Source organism: Crinia signifera, chromosome 11 (assembly GCF_055691185.1).
Source record: "Crinia signifera chromosome 11, ASM5569118v1, whole genome shotgun sequence".
Lineage (NCBI taxonomy): Eukaryota > Metazoa > Chordata > Amphibia > Anura > Myobatrachidae > Crinia > Crinia signifera.
Window position 1 is genome coordinate 94957885 of NC_139227.1, and position 17822 is coordinate 94975706.

General features: G+C 51.3%; 1 protein-coding gene across 3 annotated transcripts in view; it reads left to right on the plus strand.

The window, feature by feature from the left end:
• The window catches only part of TSPAN18 (tetraspanin 18), a 94256-nt gene that overhangs the window by 40432 nt on the left and 36002 nt on the right, over positions 1-17822 (plus strand). For 2 of the 3 annotated variants that reach the window (XM_083163688.1, XM_083163686.1), the window contains exon 2: positions 14237-14322. The gene's annotated coding sequence lies outside the window, so the exon portion shown is untranslated. Of the gene's footprint in view, positions 1-14236; positions 14338-17822 lie in introns of all 3 variants that reach the window. The other variant, XM_083163687.1, reaches the window with a different exon arrangement.

The following is a 17822-nucleotide window of genomic DNA, read 5'->3' on the forward strand; positions in this document are numbered from 1 at the left end:
GGATATGGTGCAACATATAGGCAAGTGTGGCTTGGGCAGTAAGCGCCAGCGGTGTGGGTGCTGTGGAACATGTGTGCGCTATATAAATACCTGGTAATAATAGTCTCTGTACAGCGCTGCGGAATACGTGTGCGCTATATAATAACTGGTAATAATATTCTCTGTACAGCGCTGCGGAATATGTGTGCGCTATATAAATAACTGGTAATAATACTCTCTGTACAGCGCTGCGGGATATGTGTGCGCTATATAAATACCTGGTGATAATATTCTCTGTACATCGCTGCGGAATACGTGTGCGCTATATTATAACTGGTAATATTATTCTCTGTACAGCGCTGCGGAATATGTGTGCACTATATAAATAACTGGTAGTAATATTCTCTGTACATCGCTGCGGAATACGTGTGCGCTATATAAATAACTGGTAATAATATTCTCTGTACAGCACTGCGGAATATGTGTGCGCTATATAAATACCTGATAATGATAATCTCTGTACAGTGCTGCAGAATATATGTGCGCTATATAATAACTGGTAATAATATTCTCTGTACAGCGCTGCGGAATATGTGTGCGCTATATAAATACCTGGTGATAATATTCTCTGTACATCGCTGCGGAATACGTGTGCGCTATATAATAACTGGTAATATTATTCTCTGTACAGCGCTGCGGAATATGTGTGCGCTATATAAATAACTGGTAGTAATATTCTCTGTACATCGCTGCGGAATACGTGTGCGCTATATAAATAACTGGTAATAATATTCTCTGTACAGCACTGCGGAATATGTGTGCGCTATATAAATACCTGATAATGATAATCTCTGTACAGTGCTGCAGAATATGTGTGCGCTATATAATAACTGGTAATAATATTCTCTGTACAATGCTGTGGAATATGTGTGCGCTATATAATAACTGGTAATATAATCTCTGTACAGCGCTGCAGAATATGTGTGCGCTATATAAATAACTGGTGGTAATATTCTCTGTACAGCGCTGCGGAATATGTGTGCGCTATATAAATAACTGGTAATAATATTCTCTGTACAGCACTGCGGAATATGTGTGCGCTATATAAATACCTGATAATGATAATCTCTGTACAGTGCTGCAGAATATGTGTGCGCTATATAATAACTGGTAATAATATTCTCTGTACAATGCTGTGGAATATGTGTGCGCTATATAATAACTGGTAATATAATCTCTGTACAGCGCTGCAGAATATGTGTGCACTATATAAATAACTGGTGGTAATATTCTCTGTACAGCGCTGCGGAATATGTGTGCGCTATATAAATAACTGGTAATATATGTCTCTGTACAGCGCTATGGTATACGTGTGCTCTATATAAATAACTGGTGGTAATATTCTCTGTACAGCGCTGCAGAATATGTGTGTGCTCTATATAAATAACTGGTAATAATATTCTCTGTACAGCGCTGCGGAATATGTGTGCGCTATATAAATAACTGGTAATAATATTCTCTGTACAGCGCTGCGGAATATGTGTGCTCTATAAAAATAACTGGTAATATATGTCTCTGTACAGCGATATGGTATACGTGTGCTCTATATAAATAGCTGGTGGTAATATTCTGTTAGTTGCTGCATAACCCTTGTGGCACCTTACAAATAAATAATGACCACATATAAAGTCCTTCTCTGGTGATCTCCATGTTGGGGTTAGGGATAGAGTTCTTGCTGTAATCTGACGCCTCTCTGCGGGAATTGCTGCACTTAGGGCCTTATTTTGGTTCATTCTTTCTGACAAAATCCTTCTTAGATGGACAAAACCATGTGCACTGCAGGGGGGGGCAGATGTAACATGTGCAGAGAGAATTAGATTTGGGGGAGTTATTTTGTTTCTGTGCAGGGAAAATACTGACTGCTTTATTTTTACACTGCAATATAGATCTCACTTTGAAGTAAAACCCCACCCAAATCTAATTCTCTCTGCATAAGTAACATCTGCCCCCCTGCAGTGCACATGGTTTTGCCCATCTAAGAAGGATTTTGTCAGAAAGAATGAACCAAAATAAGGCCCCCAGTGCGCCTCCACCAGCGGTTGCATTGTGAGCTCTCCCCCTGTAGCTGGCGGCTGGGGAGGAAGTCAGGCCTTTGTTTTTCGGGCCGCCTGTCAGCGGGGGCACGGGAGTCATGCAGCACTGTTCCTTCCTGTAGCATGGAGAGGGTTAATACCACAGTCCTGGAAGTGGGGACATCAGCCGCCATCCCTGAAATAACATGGGGGGAGCGGGGCATGAGAGAATCGCTGATCTTACATTTACTGTTCAGCTTCGCCTAAAGTAATGATCACAAAATCACCGTTCCTGCCGGAATAAAGTGCTCATACGATGAATCCGGTAACGCTGGCACCAGCGCCCGTGGGTACTGGTTACATATCGGCTGTAGGGAAATAAATATACAAAGCTTTGTTAATGATTGCTGCTGTCTTCCTTCACTTTATTCAGATTTGTATCCCTCTCAGTATAGCCGGGCCCCCATACCTGCACCCTAGGCAAAAGTTCAACCTACTGTGCCAACACCCCCCCCCCCCCCCCCATACTGCCACCAATACACACTTCCCAACCCCTTAAGGCATACTTGCCTAACATTCTGGAATGGTGGGGAGACTTCCAAAAATCGCACATGTCTCCTGCTTTCCCTGTAGGCCCCCTTTGCCACCCACAACAGATTACAAGGAGGAGGGTGCAGCAAAGTAGGGAAATCTGCCCCACAGTAAAGTATGGAAGTGAATTCTTAGCGGTTCCACAGCCGCCTCCTGCATTAAGTAGAACAAGGATCCTTATAGACATGATTGATTTTTTTGATAGGTAGACTTGGTAGCGTCCCCCAGATCCCGGTGCCCTAGGCAGCTGCCTAAAGGTAGAGCCGGCCCTGGTGACGGCACATTCCTGCTTACCCCTTGCGACTCCAAAATGTGCCCCAAGAAGTGCCCTGAGCAGGTTTTCCTAATACATTTATGTGGAGATTTATCACATTGTGGAGAGAGATAAAGTAGTATTCACTCCGCTTGATGATACTGGCATGTGGGGGTATACATCTCCCCCCTAAGAATGGTTCTGTAGAACATACATGACCAGGTCGGGGTACAGGATAAGGGGACTTAGGTCTTTGTATTAATGTAGTTTGTATATATGTTGGACGGTACATTATACAGTAGGCCTGAGCACTATAAGGTCTATAATACCACAATGGTTCCTCTGTATACAGTGTATATCCCCTCAGGGGATTGTGGGATCTGTAACTGAAGCGTGATTATTGCTTTGTACATCCCGGGATAAGAGTACGGATTATCCGGGGTAACTGCGCACAGCTGGCGTGAGATAATTACCATGTACCCTACATTAGCTGTATCCATCTCTCATTATGACCTTGTCATTGGTAGAAGTGAGTGTGAAATGCACAAGCCTGGAACCGCCGCACTAAAGGGGTCTGCAACAGCTGTCTGTCCTCTTTCCCCATTACCTCTGTCACAGTGATATCGTGTTACCCCAAGCACTCTCCTCGCTGCGCAGAGACGTCCGCTGGGGCCGCGGGATTCCATCGCTACTGGGAATCCTGCAGAACTCCCTAATTCTCCTCGTGGTCATTTCCATTGATCGAGGCCGGAACATTCCTCTAACTCGTCCCCCGTGTCCCTGGCATGGGAAGTAGTTACATATCAGGAATAAAGGGGATACATGCTTTGTAGGGAGACTGCAGTGTCTCGCCTTTCCCTGAATATTGTAGTGGACTCAGAAGTTCAGACGTTGTTCACTGCACCTTGCCATATTGCAGTAAGAGATCATTCCATTCAAAGTTACAAATGTAGATTGTTCTGCACACATCCAGCCCTGTGAGGAGTTTTTCATGAATCTGCAGCAATTTTGTTATTGAGGTAATAACTAGCTTATGAAAAGTGTGTATTGCGTCAAAGGACGTATGAACGCTGTGATTTTACAGTGTGGTGCTGTCTCTGGCGTGTAAAATAAATGCATCTTATGACCAGGGAGTTAGGACTGTGGTAGGAGGTTGGGGTTCAGGTGCGACGTTTGCACAATTCAGCCCGAGTGCACTCAGTTACTGTTGAGTGTGCGATAGAAGTGCGCCGTGAGGTGTGTGCCGTAAATGACACCTTAATGTGAATGAGAGCCATCAATATGTACTATGAAAGAATATTTTACTCTCCTGCATTATACAGAACACCGGTTATGGAACAAATAATCCAGTATCTGCAAATGGAACCGAGGGAAGACTCGGTCACCACTATTCCGGCGCACCTACTCCCTTTCGTTCACATGTGCTATAGCAGTAACGCCAGCCCTGTTACTATCTATAACCATAGTATAAATACATCCTTTCTTATCTCCAGTAACTGCGCTGGGGCCGTATTCACCTCCTCTAGGACTGGGCCAGACGCTATGAGCCTTACAAGCTGGGGGCGCTGGGGAATACAGAACAAGTATGTAACATGACCCCGTTGCCTGCACGTTGGGGAGTTATCAGGGAGATGTATGAGGGAGCGAGGAGGTTACATGTGATTACCATTAGTATGTATGACCAGTGATTGCGGTTCCCCTCACAGCCTGGGAAAGTTTGATGGGGGGGTAGATTTGGCACCAAGAAAAGGAATCCGATTAAGGTGAAAGAATTGTTTTTTTGCCAGCGTGTTGCGCTGATGTTACAATGAAATCACGAGACTGAACCAGACCATTCTATCTCCCAGCGCAGCTGCCAGAAATTTACCGTCATTATGGGCTCTGTTGATAGAAACATCTGGGCCTAATGCGAGTGGCGTGTTCTCTGCACTGTACGGACGCTCACACAAACACACACGCGTGTTGCCCAAGACTTGTTAACCCTTGCTAAACTGAATGTTCTCAGTAAAGGCCCCCATACACTATGCAATTTTCGTCCGATTTCATCCGATTTCGGCCCTTTGGGCCGATAAATCGGGTGAAAAAGGCCCAAAATCGCATGTGTTTGACATCTGATCTGATGCGCGGTCCCGCGCGCATCGGATCGGATCACGGCGTCGGACCTGCAGAACATAAGATATATCGGAATCTGAGCCATCATTTTTAGCACCCACGATGTTCAGATCCGATATATCTTTATATACAGCCCCCCTGTCTTACTAGCAGCGCCCCCCCCCCCCCCATTGACGGCTCCCGGCGGAGGTAGTGCAGGCGAGGACCGCAGGCGTTGCAGAGCAGAGACCGTCGGCGCGGCGGGAGAATAGGAAGAAATCCTATTCAAAAGATCAGCGGCCGCCCAGTCTTTTGAATAAGATTTCTTTCTATTCTCCCGCCGCGCCGACAGTCTCTGCTCTGCGACGCCTGCGGTCCCCGCCTGCACTACCTCCACACAGAGTTGGCAGTAACAGAGCCGGGCAGGAAAAGCTGTCAGCGCTGGAAAAAAAAAGCCCATACAATGAATGGGCAGCCTGTGATTGGCTGAGTGCTCTCTCAGCCAGTCAGCAATTGGCTGAGAGAGCGCTCAGCCAATCACAGGCTGCCCATTCATTGTATGGGCTTTTTTTTCCAGCACTGACAGCTCCCGCCTCCCCCTGCCCGGCTCTGTCACTGTCCCCCGCAGCGTCCCCTGCACGCTGCCTTAGCAGCGCCCCCCACCAGCAGCCCTGTTCTGCAGCCCCCCCCTGCTCCCTGGGTTTACATGTGATAAATCGAGACGATTTATCACATGTAAAAAATGGCACATCAAGTGCCAATCTTATCAAGCTCCCCCGGGGAGCTGCCGGGGAAGTCGGGGGCGACTTGTCCTCAGGATAAGTCGACCTAGTGTTTGGGGGCCTTAAGAAGCTGGAGTCTGAAGTGAAGTTCAGCCCCATGGGAATAAATCAGATTTTATAAGAAAATCAATGGAACGGGAGAATGACTGATCAGATCCTATTGTCCATTGTACCAATACCAGAACTGAAGAAATGTCTGTCTCTCTGTCTTGGTGAGATGTACTAAGAGTGAAAAGTGATAAACCACCAGCCAATCAGCTACTTCCAGTAATTTTTCAAGCACAGCCTGTGGCATGGCAGTTAGCAGATGATTGGCTGATGGTTTACCACTCTCCTTTTTATCACTTTTCAAGCTTCGTACATTTGGTCCTCTGTCTGTCTCTCTGGCCCTTATTTAGTTCTGATCACAGTACTAATTTGTTCTCAAAATGGGCAAACCCATGCTGCACTGCAGGTGGGGCAGAAGTAACATGTGCATAGAGAGTTACATTTGGGTGGGGTTTGTTGAAACTGAAATCTAAATTGCAGTTTAAAAATAATGCCGCCAATATTTACCCAGCACAGAAACAAAATAACTCACCCAAATCTAAAGGTGTGTACATTCGATGAGTTTTCACTATATATTTTTTTACCTTGCGATCCCGATGCGCGCTCCCGTGACAGCACATATCGAAAACCAGATAGACAGGGCAGCAATGACTATATAGTGCAAATCTAATGCAGATTGTATGAATTGTATGTAAATAGTACAGAGATAGCAAAGATTGCATAGCACTGGAATCTTAAGTCGAATAGCAAGGGAATCTCACCGTATGTACACAGCATTACTCTCTCTGCACACGTTACATCTGCCCCACCTGCAGTGCACATGGTTTTGCCCATTTTGAGAACAAATTTGTACTGCGATCAGATCTGAATAAGGGCATTTGTCTGACTCTGTCTGTCTCTGTGTGTTGGCTGGTCTGTCTCTGTCTGTCTGTCTCTGTCTGTCTCTGTCTGTCTATGTGTCCTGTCTGTCTCTCTGTCTGACTGTCTCTCTGTCTGTCTGTCTGTCTGTCTGTGTCTGTCTCTCTGTCTGTCTGGCCGGTCTATCTCTCTGTCTGTCTGGCCGGTCTATCTCTCTGTCTGTCTGGCCGGTCTATCTCTCTGTCTGTCTCTCTGTCTGTCTATGTGTCCTGTCTGTCTCTCTGTCTGTCTGACTGTCTCTCTGTCTGTCTGTCTGACTGTCTCTCTGTCTGTGTCTGTCTCTCTGTCTGTCTGGCCGGTCTATCTCTCTGTCTGTCTGGCCGGTCTATCTCTCTCTCTGTCTGTTCCCGCCATTGACCTATGAGACCAGGCTCGGCCGCAGACGCACATTTAATAACGTGTCCTTTTCGGGTCACATAGGGAGATCACCTTATTGTCCACATTGTCTCGGAGTGGGCTGACAATTAGATCTGACCCTCTGCCAGCGCTGAGACGTCTCGGGGGAGTAGAGTGGTTTGAGGATAACAATGACACAATGAAGGCGTAATACAGAGGAGATAATAGAAGGTAATAACCTCTGGGCATCTGGATGCCGCTGAAATATAACAGGGTCTGTCGGAAATACTTCCTGCACTGGTTACATACAGTATAATACATGTAATAAGGGCGTCATCTCATTACCACCGATGTACTAATATCTGATGGTCATTATCGTGGCATACAATTAGTGCCCGTTATTATTGGGTGACAGCGGACCCACAATTGGGGGGGGTGGAGAACACCTAAGACCCCCATCCCGTGTGTTTTCGCCCATCCAGTGGCTGTATATTGAGGATTAGGAGGCACGCAAAGCATAACAGCGTATACCCCGGCAGAACCTATTAGGGGTCTTCATCGTTCTCCGGCGTCTGCAGGACACGCCCTCTCCAGATCTTATTCAGGAAAATAAAGTAAAATGGTGTTTATTCCTGCCCACTACCTTGCTCGCCCCTGATCCATCACTGACTGAACATTCACCCACATTCCGAGGTGTAGAGTAATCCTGACGCCCGTAATACAGTGTTATGTCTGGGAGTAATCTAATCCTACACTAGTTACCCCAGACCTGAGCTCCCTGCGCTCCTGCAGCTCATGTGTGACGCATTGACATTGTGTCCCTGTGTAACCTGCGTCTCTGTGACACTGTCAGTGTCACCTCCCTGTGTGTCCCGCACAATGCACCCTGTGTAACCTGCGTCTGTGTGTCCAGCACAATGCACCCTGTGTAACCTGTGTCACTGTGACACTGTCACCTCCCTGTGTGTCCAGCACAATGCACCCTGTGTAACCTGCGTCTGTGTGTCCAGCACAATGCACCCTGTGTAACCTGCGTCTGTGTGTCCAGCACAATGCACCCTGTGTAACCTGTGTCACTGTGACACTGTCACCTCCCTGTGTGTCCAGCACAATGCACCCTGTGTAACCTGCGTCTGTGTGTCCAGCACAATGCACCCTGTGTAACCTGTGTCACTGTGACACTGTCACCTCCCTGTGTGTCCAGCACAATGCACCCTGTGTAACCTGCGTCTGTGTGTCCAGCACAATGCACCCTGTGTAACTTGCGTCTTTGTGTGTCCGGCACAATGCACCCTGTGTAACCTGCGTCTGTGTGTCCAGCACAATGCACCCTGTGTAACTTGCGTCTTTGTGTGTCCAGCACAATGCACCCTGTGTAACCTGCGTCTCTGTGTGTCCAGCACAATGCACCCTGTGTAACCTGCGTCTCTGTGTGTCCAGCACAATGCACCCTGTGTAACCTGCGTCTTTGTGTGTCCGGCACAATGCACCCTGTGTAACCTGCGTCTCTGTGTCCAGCACAATGCACCCTGTGTAACCTGCGTCTTTGTGTGTCCGGCACAATGCACCCTGTGTAACCTGCGTCTCTGTGTCCAGCACAATGCACCCTGTGTAACCTGCGTCTGTGTGTCCAGCACAATGCACCCTGTGTAACCTGTGTCACTGTGACACTGTCACCTCCCTGTGTGTCCAGCACAATGCACCCTGTGTAACCTGCGTCTCTGTGTGTCCAGCACAATGCACCCTGTGTAACCTGCGTCTCTGTGTGTCCAGCACAATGCACCCTGTGTAACCTGCGTCTCTGTGTGTCCAGCACAATGCACCCTGTGTAACCTGCGTCTCTGTGTGTCCAGCACAATGAACCCTGTGTAACCTGCGTCTCTGTGTGTCCAGCACAATGCACCCTGTGTAACCTGCGTCTCTGTGTCCAGCACAATGCACCCTGTGTAACCTGCGTCTCTGTGTGTCCAGCACAATGCACCCTGTGTGGGGCAGGAAGTTATTATCCAGCAGCCATGGGGCTCGCTCCTCTGACTTATCCTGCAGATCGTGGGGTTCCCTCCCCGGCCTTATCCTGCAGAACGTGGGGCTCGCTCCCCGTCCTTATCCTGCAGAGCGTAGGGCTCGCTCCCCGTCCTTATCCTGCAGAGCGTGGGGCTCGCTCCCCGTCCTTATCCTGCAGAGCGTGGGGCTCGCTCCCCGTCCTTATCCTGCAGAGCGTGGGGCTCGCTCCCCGTCCTTATCCTGCAGAGCGTGGGGCTCGCTCCCCGTCCTTATCCTGCAGAGCGTGGGGCTCGCTCCCCGTCCTTATCCTGCAGAGCGTGGGGCTCGCTCCCCGTCCTTATCCTGCAGAGCGTGGGGCTCGCTCCCCGTCCTTATCCTGCAGAGCGTGGGGCTCGCTCCCCGTCCTTATCCTGCAGAGCGTGGGGCTCGCTCCCCGTCCTTATCCTGCAGAGCGTGGGGCTCGCTCCCCGTCCTTATCCTGCAGAGCGTGGGGCTCGCTCCCCGTCCTTATCCCGCAGAGCGTGGGGCTCGCTCCCCGTCCTTATCCCGCAGAGCGTGGGGCTCGCTCCCCGTCCTTATCCCGCAGAGCGTGGGGCTCGCTCCCCGTCCTTATCCCGCAGAGCGTGGGGCTCGCTCCCCGTCCTTATCCCGCAGAGCGTGGGGCTCGCTCCCCGTCCTTATCCCGCAGAGCGTGGGGCTCGCTCCCCGTCCTTATCCCGCAGAGCGTGGGGCTCGCTCCACGTCCTTATCCCGCAGAGCGTGGGGCTCGCTCCCCGTCCTTATCCCGCAGAGCGTGGGGCTCCCTCCCCGTCCTTATCCTGCAGAGCGTGGGGCTCGCTCCCCGTCCTTATCCTGCAGAGCGTGGGGCTCGCTCCACGTCCTTATCCTGCAGAGCGTGGGGCTCGCTCCCCGTCCTTATCCTGCAGAGCGTGGGGCTCGCTCCCCGTCCTTATCCTGCAGAGTGTGGGGCTCACTCCCCAGCCTTATTCAGTAGTAGAGCATGGAGCTCATCCCCCAGCCTTATTCAGCAAGAGAGCGTGGGGCTCTCCCTGGCTTTGCCATCTAGCAGCGGCAGAGCGTGTGGGTTGCTCTCCCCAACCTCATCATCTGGCAGAGCGTGGGGCTCACTCCTCCCTGCCTCATCATCCGGAAGCGCAGAGCGCGGGGCTCGCCTTCCAGCCTTATTCAGCAGGAGAGCATGGGGCTCGCTCCTCAGCCTTATGTGGCAGAGCAAGGCCCACTCCCTGGCCTTATCCAGCAGGAGAGCATGGGGCTCGCTCTCCTGCCTCATCATCCGGCAGTGGAAGAGTGTGGGGCTAGCTCCCCAGCCTTATCCAGGAGAACGTGGGGCTCACTCCCTGCAGCCTCCTCATTCGGCAGAGCATGGGGCTCGCACTCCATGGCCTCCTCATCCAGCAGGGCGTGGGACTCGACGGCCCCATCATCCAGCAGGGAAGGCGTTAACCTTACAATGTGTGAAATCAGATCTGACTCCTCATTGAAAGTGATTCCTGTGGAATCGTCCCTTAGGAAAGTTTGCGCACGAAAGGGCCGGTCGTCCTCCTGTAACGCCGCCATAAATCTTCATTACAGAGGAGGGGATATAAATATTCTGGTATTCTAAATGAGAGTCAGATGGGGAGAGCTGTCATTTTACATTACACCCTTTAACAAAGTTTTCCTCTGCGGCAACCAGCCGTAGGGTCACCTCTCAGCGCTGGCCCTCAGCCCTTCCTGCTAGTCTCTGGAGGCGAGGGGGGTATTCGGTAAACATGGCGTAATGGCACACCCTGTTTCCTCTTCACTCTCCAAGTTCTAACATCACAGATAAATAGAACAAAGAATAGAGTAGCCATGAGCGCGCGTCAACGCCGGAGTCCGTTACACAAGTCACTGGAGGTCATTTAGGGAAACCACCTGAAACATGGCAAGCAATGGTTGTACCCCCAGTGCGTGCAGCCAATCTTCCCAGCTAACGCCCGGTGTCTCTGTAACGTAGGGAAATCTCAGTGGGGGCATCAGGCAAAAGTCTTGCTTTGTGGTACTCTGCTTGGTACCCGGACTGATCATAGACTGACTCATATGGTCGACCACTAATGGAGGACAGGATTTAAAGGTCGACAGACAATAGGTCAACAGGGTCTGAAGGTCGACAGGCAATATGTCGACATAGTCAACAGATCAACATGCATTTTTCTACTACATTTTCAGCCGACATGTGCCGACAGGCTGTATTTCATGCCCCACCATCCACTAGGTTGTGGAGGGAGAATTTTTCAATGTCAACCTTTTCAATGTGGACCATTAGAGGTCGACCATATGATTGTAGGCCTAGACACTGTAGATATTTTATACAGATGGAGCCGGCCTTGTTCAACGCCGTCGCCCGCCAGATCCTCTCCTCTGGCGAGCGCCGGCGATAGGGACTGGGACGTGCGTGCGTCTCACGCGCGTCCCAGTATCACGACGGCTGGGCATCATCCCTGCTTCAGGGAGACGGGCAGGGTTTAGGGTGTGGGGTTTCGGGGTGGCGAGGAGGCCGGCGGCGGGGGAGGTGGCGGGGAGCCGGGGCAAGCTCCGTTGCCACTGGGGGCGCAAGCGTCTCCTGCGCGCCCCTGGCGGGGGCTGGCGTTACTTTCGCCAGCCCCTGCAAAGACTAGGCCTGCTCCATCTGTACCATAACCATTCTGCTTATAAGCATGGAGGAATACGGCCCAGCACTGGTTTCGCAGCGCGCACACAATTCTTTCCTCAGCGTTTTCCCTACTGTAAGGGGCAAACAACTGACAATCATTTCTATGGCATCACTTGTAGTAGTATGAGCCCCTTCTGTGGTGTACAGCGTGTGACACTATGCGCCAGGGCTGTGATGCGGGTATTGTCACAGCGACTCGCCCCATTCCCACGCCATGCGCAGAATCTCTGTAAGCGTTTGAGTCTGCGGCAACTCCTGAAATACGCCGGCGACAGTCCTACTGTGTCCATGGCAATAGGTACCCGCGCGTCTGCGCAGTCACCGCCCGTGCCGGTCATTTGTCAGCAGTGCCGCAATGCTTGGCAGTGAGGGGTGTGCTTAGGGATGGAAACAGTTATAACATGACAGTTAGGGGCTGATTGGCTTCTACTTTATCTCTCTTAGTACATAGGCACCTAAAACTGTAGCTGCAAGCGAGAACCCGGAGCATTCTGTTATGTTACTGGGGTAATGGATGACGAAGGATCTGATTTTGCCTTCATCTATTGAGCGTATAATATGTTATGATGATGGTTCTATCTGTACAGTGCAGGGCAGAGCAGCAGCCGGTGACGTTACCCGGTGACAGCAGCAGGCAGACCGCACGGAGCGCCTGGAAATGTCACACTGACCGTTCTGCTCCTGGATTTCCTCCGCTAATGTCAGAGACAGCGGATAACACGATTACTGGGAACAATAAGTGACGTTCTCCGGCTTTGGGCCAGATGCACCAAGTGGAGAGTGATAAACAACCAGCCAATCAGCTCCTAACTTACAGGCTGTTTTAAAAAAAATGACAGTTTGGGACTGGTTGTTTATCTCTCTCCATCGCTTTCTGAAGATGGGTGCATCTGCCCTTTGTCTCCCTTATAGGTAGCGGATAATTATATGTACGATACAACCATCCGGGGGGAGTGTTGATTAGCAGCCATCCCCTATACACACCTGCAGTTTGGGAATGAGCTGGGGACCAATCACAAGCTGCAGAGTCATTGTTACAGGCCCCCAATGTGCTTTATAACATCTGCTTTCTGCAACCATTGTCCTCCGCTGTGTACTTAGCTTCTACATCACAATGCTGACCATGGGTGTGGATCATTAGTTCTACAGCATGTTGCTCGACAGTCATAAGGTCGACACCACTAGGTTGACATGCTGAAAGGTCGACGTGGGTCTAGGTTGACATGGGACACGGTCGACACAAGCATTAGGTCGACATGGGCGAGGTCGACAGACAAAAGGTCGACATGGGCACTGAAATGTAGCACCGCATCCCCTCGCTGCGCTCGCCATGCTTCGGGCACACTATTTTATTCTCCCACCACGCCCTAGAGGATGGTAGGGCATGAAATACCGCCTGTCGGCACATGTTGGCTCAAAAACAGTGAAAAAACCCATGTTGACGTTGCTCATGTCGACCTAATGCTTGTGTCCACCTTGTCCCATGTCAAACTAGACCTATGTCATCCTTTCAGCATGTCAACTTAGTGGTGTCTTCGGTGGCGTGATCCGGCCGTCCGGTATAACTGCTGCATAGATACGTTATACCGCCGCAGCGCTGCAAAACATGAACAACTCCTGTCCATCTTTCCATATCCACCTCAAGCTCATCGACTTAGTACATGTCACCCTTTTGTTACTGTTGATATAGTACATGTCGACTGTTTGTTAAGACTCAGAATTACCGCCCTCATCCCCGCTGCCCGGAAACAGACAATATTCCCGTCTCAGGGTTCCACACTAAGCAGGGTAGCCTGCAGTCACTCAAGCAATAGAATGTCAGCAGCACAGATTATTTAAGCTGATCCCATGTCCACATGTCGGCGGGTTGGCCGCTGCCCAGTGGTGGTTACATCAGTATCAGACTTGGGAAGCTCCTCGCTCACAGGCCTCTAATTCTATCATCTGATCTTAGTGAGAACAAGACAACCTGTAACCGCGGCCAGTTGTCTCGTCTGTCTGCAGATACAGGGGGTTATTCTGGTTACCTTGCTCAGATGCGAACATGGGTGTTACCAAATCGTACTGTACGCAGTGTACCCATTTGGGCTGATTCTGCATCGCTGGTGCAACCGGGCATGTGTGCAAATCCACACGGCTCAGGCTTCGCACACTCAGCATAAAATCGCAGAGGTGCAAAGTAATAATGTGGTTCCAGCATCATTCAACCCCGAATCAGCCCCATAGTGTGACCAGAATATATATATAGAGAAATGCATGTAATACTGCGTGTGTGACCCCGGCAGTGGTATATAGCCAGCCGTGCTGTGGGATGCACTGCGGCCTGTCAGAGCTGTGATCCAGACCAGATAAGCTGTGTGTAACACAATGACGCACACCGTACACAATCACACACTGTCAGCCTGTGTCAGTGAGCTGAGCTGCTCCCACAGATCCCTTCATGTTTGTCCATTTGCCTGTTTTTCAGAGACTCCTGGGAGATTCGCAGGGCGGTCGCTGGCATCACTGATTGACGCAACTTTGCCAACCTGAGGCCTGGCCAGCTCTTCTGAGGTGAGAGACGTTGCTGTGAGTACACAACTGCAAGGGTGCAATAACTCCACCTAACCACCGCACAACTACACGCCCCAATACAGAATAGCCTAGAAAGCAATAATAACAAGTGAGGTAACAGTATAGCGCAATATGTCACCTAAATATGGACTTCATTTTCTGTCACGTCCAGATGTCCTGGTGTTGGACCTGGTTGTTATGGTTAAAATCTCACATTTCCCTGTCACAATTTGTACAATTTGTACTTGCACATAATACAAAAGATGTAACATCACCGCTAATAAAACTAACGTCCTATGTTCTCTCATCTTTGCCTGTCCTGCATTCCCGCTCCTTGTAACACTCCCGCCATCTTGGGCCTGTCCCTGAACCCCCAGACATTGGACACAGGCCCTGTCCTGTCAGAATGCACAAAGCCACCAGGATTCCAATGTCCCTGAGCTATAAGCGGCATGAGTCATGTGACACAAAGGGGCGTGGCAGTATCGCTGAGTGACAGATAATGTAATGATGTAGGGCCGCATTTATCAAGCAATATTTGCGGTTAATGTATTAAAGGGGGACCGCAGCAGGAATCTCCGTTCCCGGCTGCGATCCCCCCCTGCAGCGCCGCCGGCCGCATCCCCCATAGGTTTCTATGGGGGATGCGAAGCTGCCTGATGTATTAACATCGGGCAGCCCGGCATCGCACCCCTGGGCTATCGCCATTCTGATATGGCGATAGCCCATTGTAGCCTATGGCTACATATCGCACTGCCGAGCAGGGCAGTGCGGTAAGAGGGGTCAGCGGGGGTCAGCCCTGTCCCTGTTCCCTGGTAATGATACATGCCAGCGGTATTTCACAATACCGCAATGCGATGTCATCACGCCGGCATCGCTTTATAATGATAAATGCGCCCCGTAATCATTTATGTATTGTTAGGCACTGCGGAACCCTTGTGGCGCCATATAAATAAACAATGATAATATAAGCCGAGACCTTTAAGTGTAACACAATAAATGGTTTTAAGAATGAGATTTAGGGAGACGCTGGAGTGATTGAGCTCCTCTGAGTGAGCAGACGTCTGCGAATGTCCAGAGCAAATTGTTCTGTTCTCTGTGACAGATTGCAGAGTCCCGGCCAGTCACACACATTAGATGGAGCACAGCCAGCTGGCCGCACTACAGATATAACGGGGGTGTCAGTGACTGATGCTGGGAATTATTGGCTGGGTCGTATTCTGTGCTGCAACCGCGCTTCGCTCCATCTGGGGTAGCAACTCCTATCCCCGTGGCAATGGGTGATCTATTGCTGGCAATGGGGCTTTGTGTTGGGTACACACCTACAGATTTATCTGTCCAATCTGGTAATGTACGGGAGCTAATAACAATCAGCCATTGGTTGGACAGCAGACAGTTATTGGTCAGACTCACTGATTTAACCACCAATCATTATTCCTTGCTTTCCAGGGGTGGGGAGTAATTGGTTGATTGTCCTCTGCTACCATACATTACCAGATAAATCTTTAGGTGTGTACCCAACTTTAGCCGGACACGTCGCAGCGCAGGCTGCAGCGGCAGAATCAGTGAACAAGATGTTATTAAGGAAAGTAGATTATTGAGGTGGTGATACCGCCCCGGGGACGGATCTCTCTACTGCCGCCAACCTTTCTCCGAGCTGAGACACTTCAGGTGCTTGTGTGGAGGAAGAAAGAATAAAGTCACTGCTGTTACACTCCCCCCCCCCCCCCACCCTGCATGCTGCTGTGTTACACGTCCCCCCCCCATCCTACATGCTGCTGTGTTACATGCCCCCCATCCTGCACGCTGCTGTGTTACACGTCCCCCCCCATCCTGCACGCTGCTGTGTTACACGTCCCCCCCATCCTGCACGCTGCTGTATTACACGTTCCCCCCCCCGTCCTGCACACTGCTGTGTTACACGTCCCCCCCATCCTGCACGCTGCTGTATTACACGTTCCCCCCCCCCCCCCGTCCTGCACACTGCTGTATTACATGTCCCCCCATCCTGCACACTGCTGTTACATGTCCCCCCTGTCCTGCACGCTGCTGTGTTACATGCCCCCCCCCATCCTCCACGCTGCTGTTACACGTCCCCCCCATCCTGCACACTGCTGTATTACATGTCCCCCGCCATCCTACATGCTGCTGTATTACATGTCCCCCCCCATCCTGCACGCTGCTGTTACATGTCCCCACTGTCCTGCATGCTGCTGTGTTACACGTCCCCCCACATCCTGCAGGCTGCTGTGTTACATGGCTGCCCTGTCCTGCATGCTCCTGTGTTACATGTCCCCCCCCATCCTGCACGCTGCTGTGTTACACGTCCCCCCCCCCACATCCTGCACGCTGCTGTTACACGTCTGCCCTGTGCTGCACGCTGCTGTGTTAAATGTCCCCCCCCATCCTACACGCTGCTGTGTTACACGTCCCCCCATCCTGCACGCTGCTGTTACATGTCCCCCCTGTCCTGCACGCTGCTGTTTTACACGCCACCCCCATCCTGCACGCTGCTGTGTTACATCCCCCCCATCCTGCACACTGCTGTTACACGTCGCCCCCCATCCTGCACGCTGCTGTTACACGCCCCCCCATCCTGCATGCTGCTGTGTTACACGCCCCCCCCATCCTGCACACTGCTGTGTTACATGTCCCCCCATCCTGCACGCTGCTGTGTTACACGCCCCCCATCCTGCACACTGCTGTGTTACACGTCCCCCCCATCCTGCATGCTGCTGTGTTACACGCCCCCCCATCCTGCACGCTGCTGTTACACGTCGCCCCCCCCCATCCTGCACGCTGCTGTTACACGTCGCCCCCCCTATCCTGCACGCTGCTGTGTTACACGTCGCCCCCCCATCCTGCACGCTGCTGTTACACGTCCCCCCCATCCTGCACGCTGCTGTGTTACACGTCCCCCCCATCCTGCACGCTGCTGTGTTACACGTCCCCCCTATCCTGCACGCTGCTGTGTTACACGTCCCCCCCATCCTGCACGCTGCTGTTACACGTCCCCCCCATCCTGCACGCTGCTGTGTTACACGTCCCCCCCATCCTGCACGCTGCTGTGTTACACGTCCCCCCCATCCTGCACGCTGCTGTGTTACACATCCCCCCCATCCTGCACGCTGCTGTTACACATTCCCCCCCCATCCTGCACGCTGCTGTGTTACATGCCCCCCCCATCCTGCACGCTCCTGTTACACAGCCCCCCCATCCTGCACGCTGCTGTGTTACATGCCCCCCCCATCCTGCACGCTGCTGTTACACAGCCCTCCCATACTGCACGCTGCTGTTACACAGCCCCCCCCCCCCCATCCTGCACTCTGCTGTGTTTCACTCCCCCCCCCCCCCCCCCATAGAGTTGGGCATCGGCTGCATTGTTCTCTGCTCTCCAAGATGTTCTGAATGTGTTAACGCTTGTAGGGCGGCTGCAGAGAACCTCAATAAACAGGGATTTGAGTAATGCGTCCTTCTGACCATTACTATAGCAACACGTA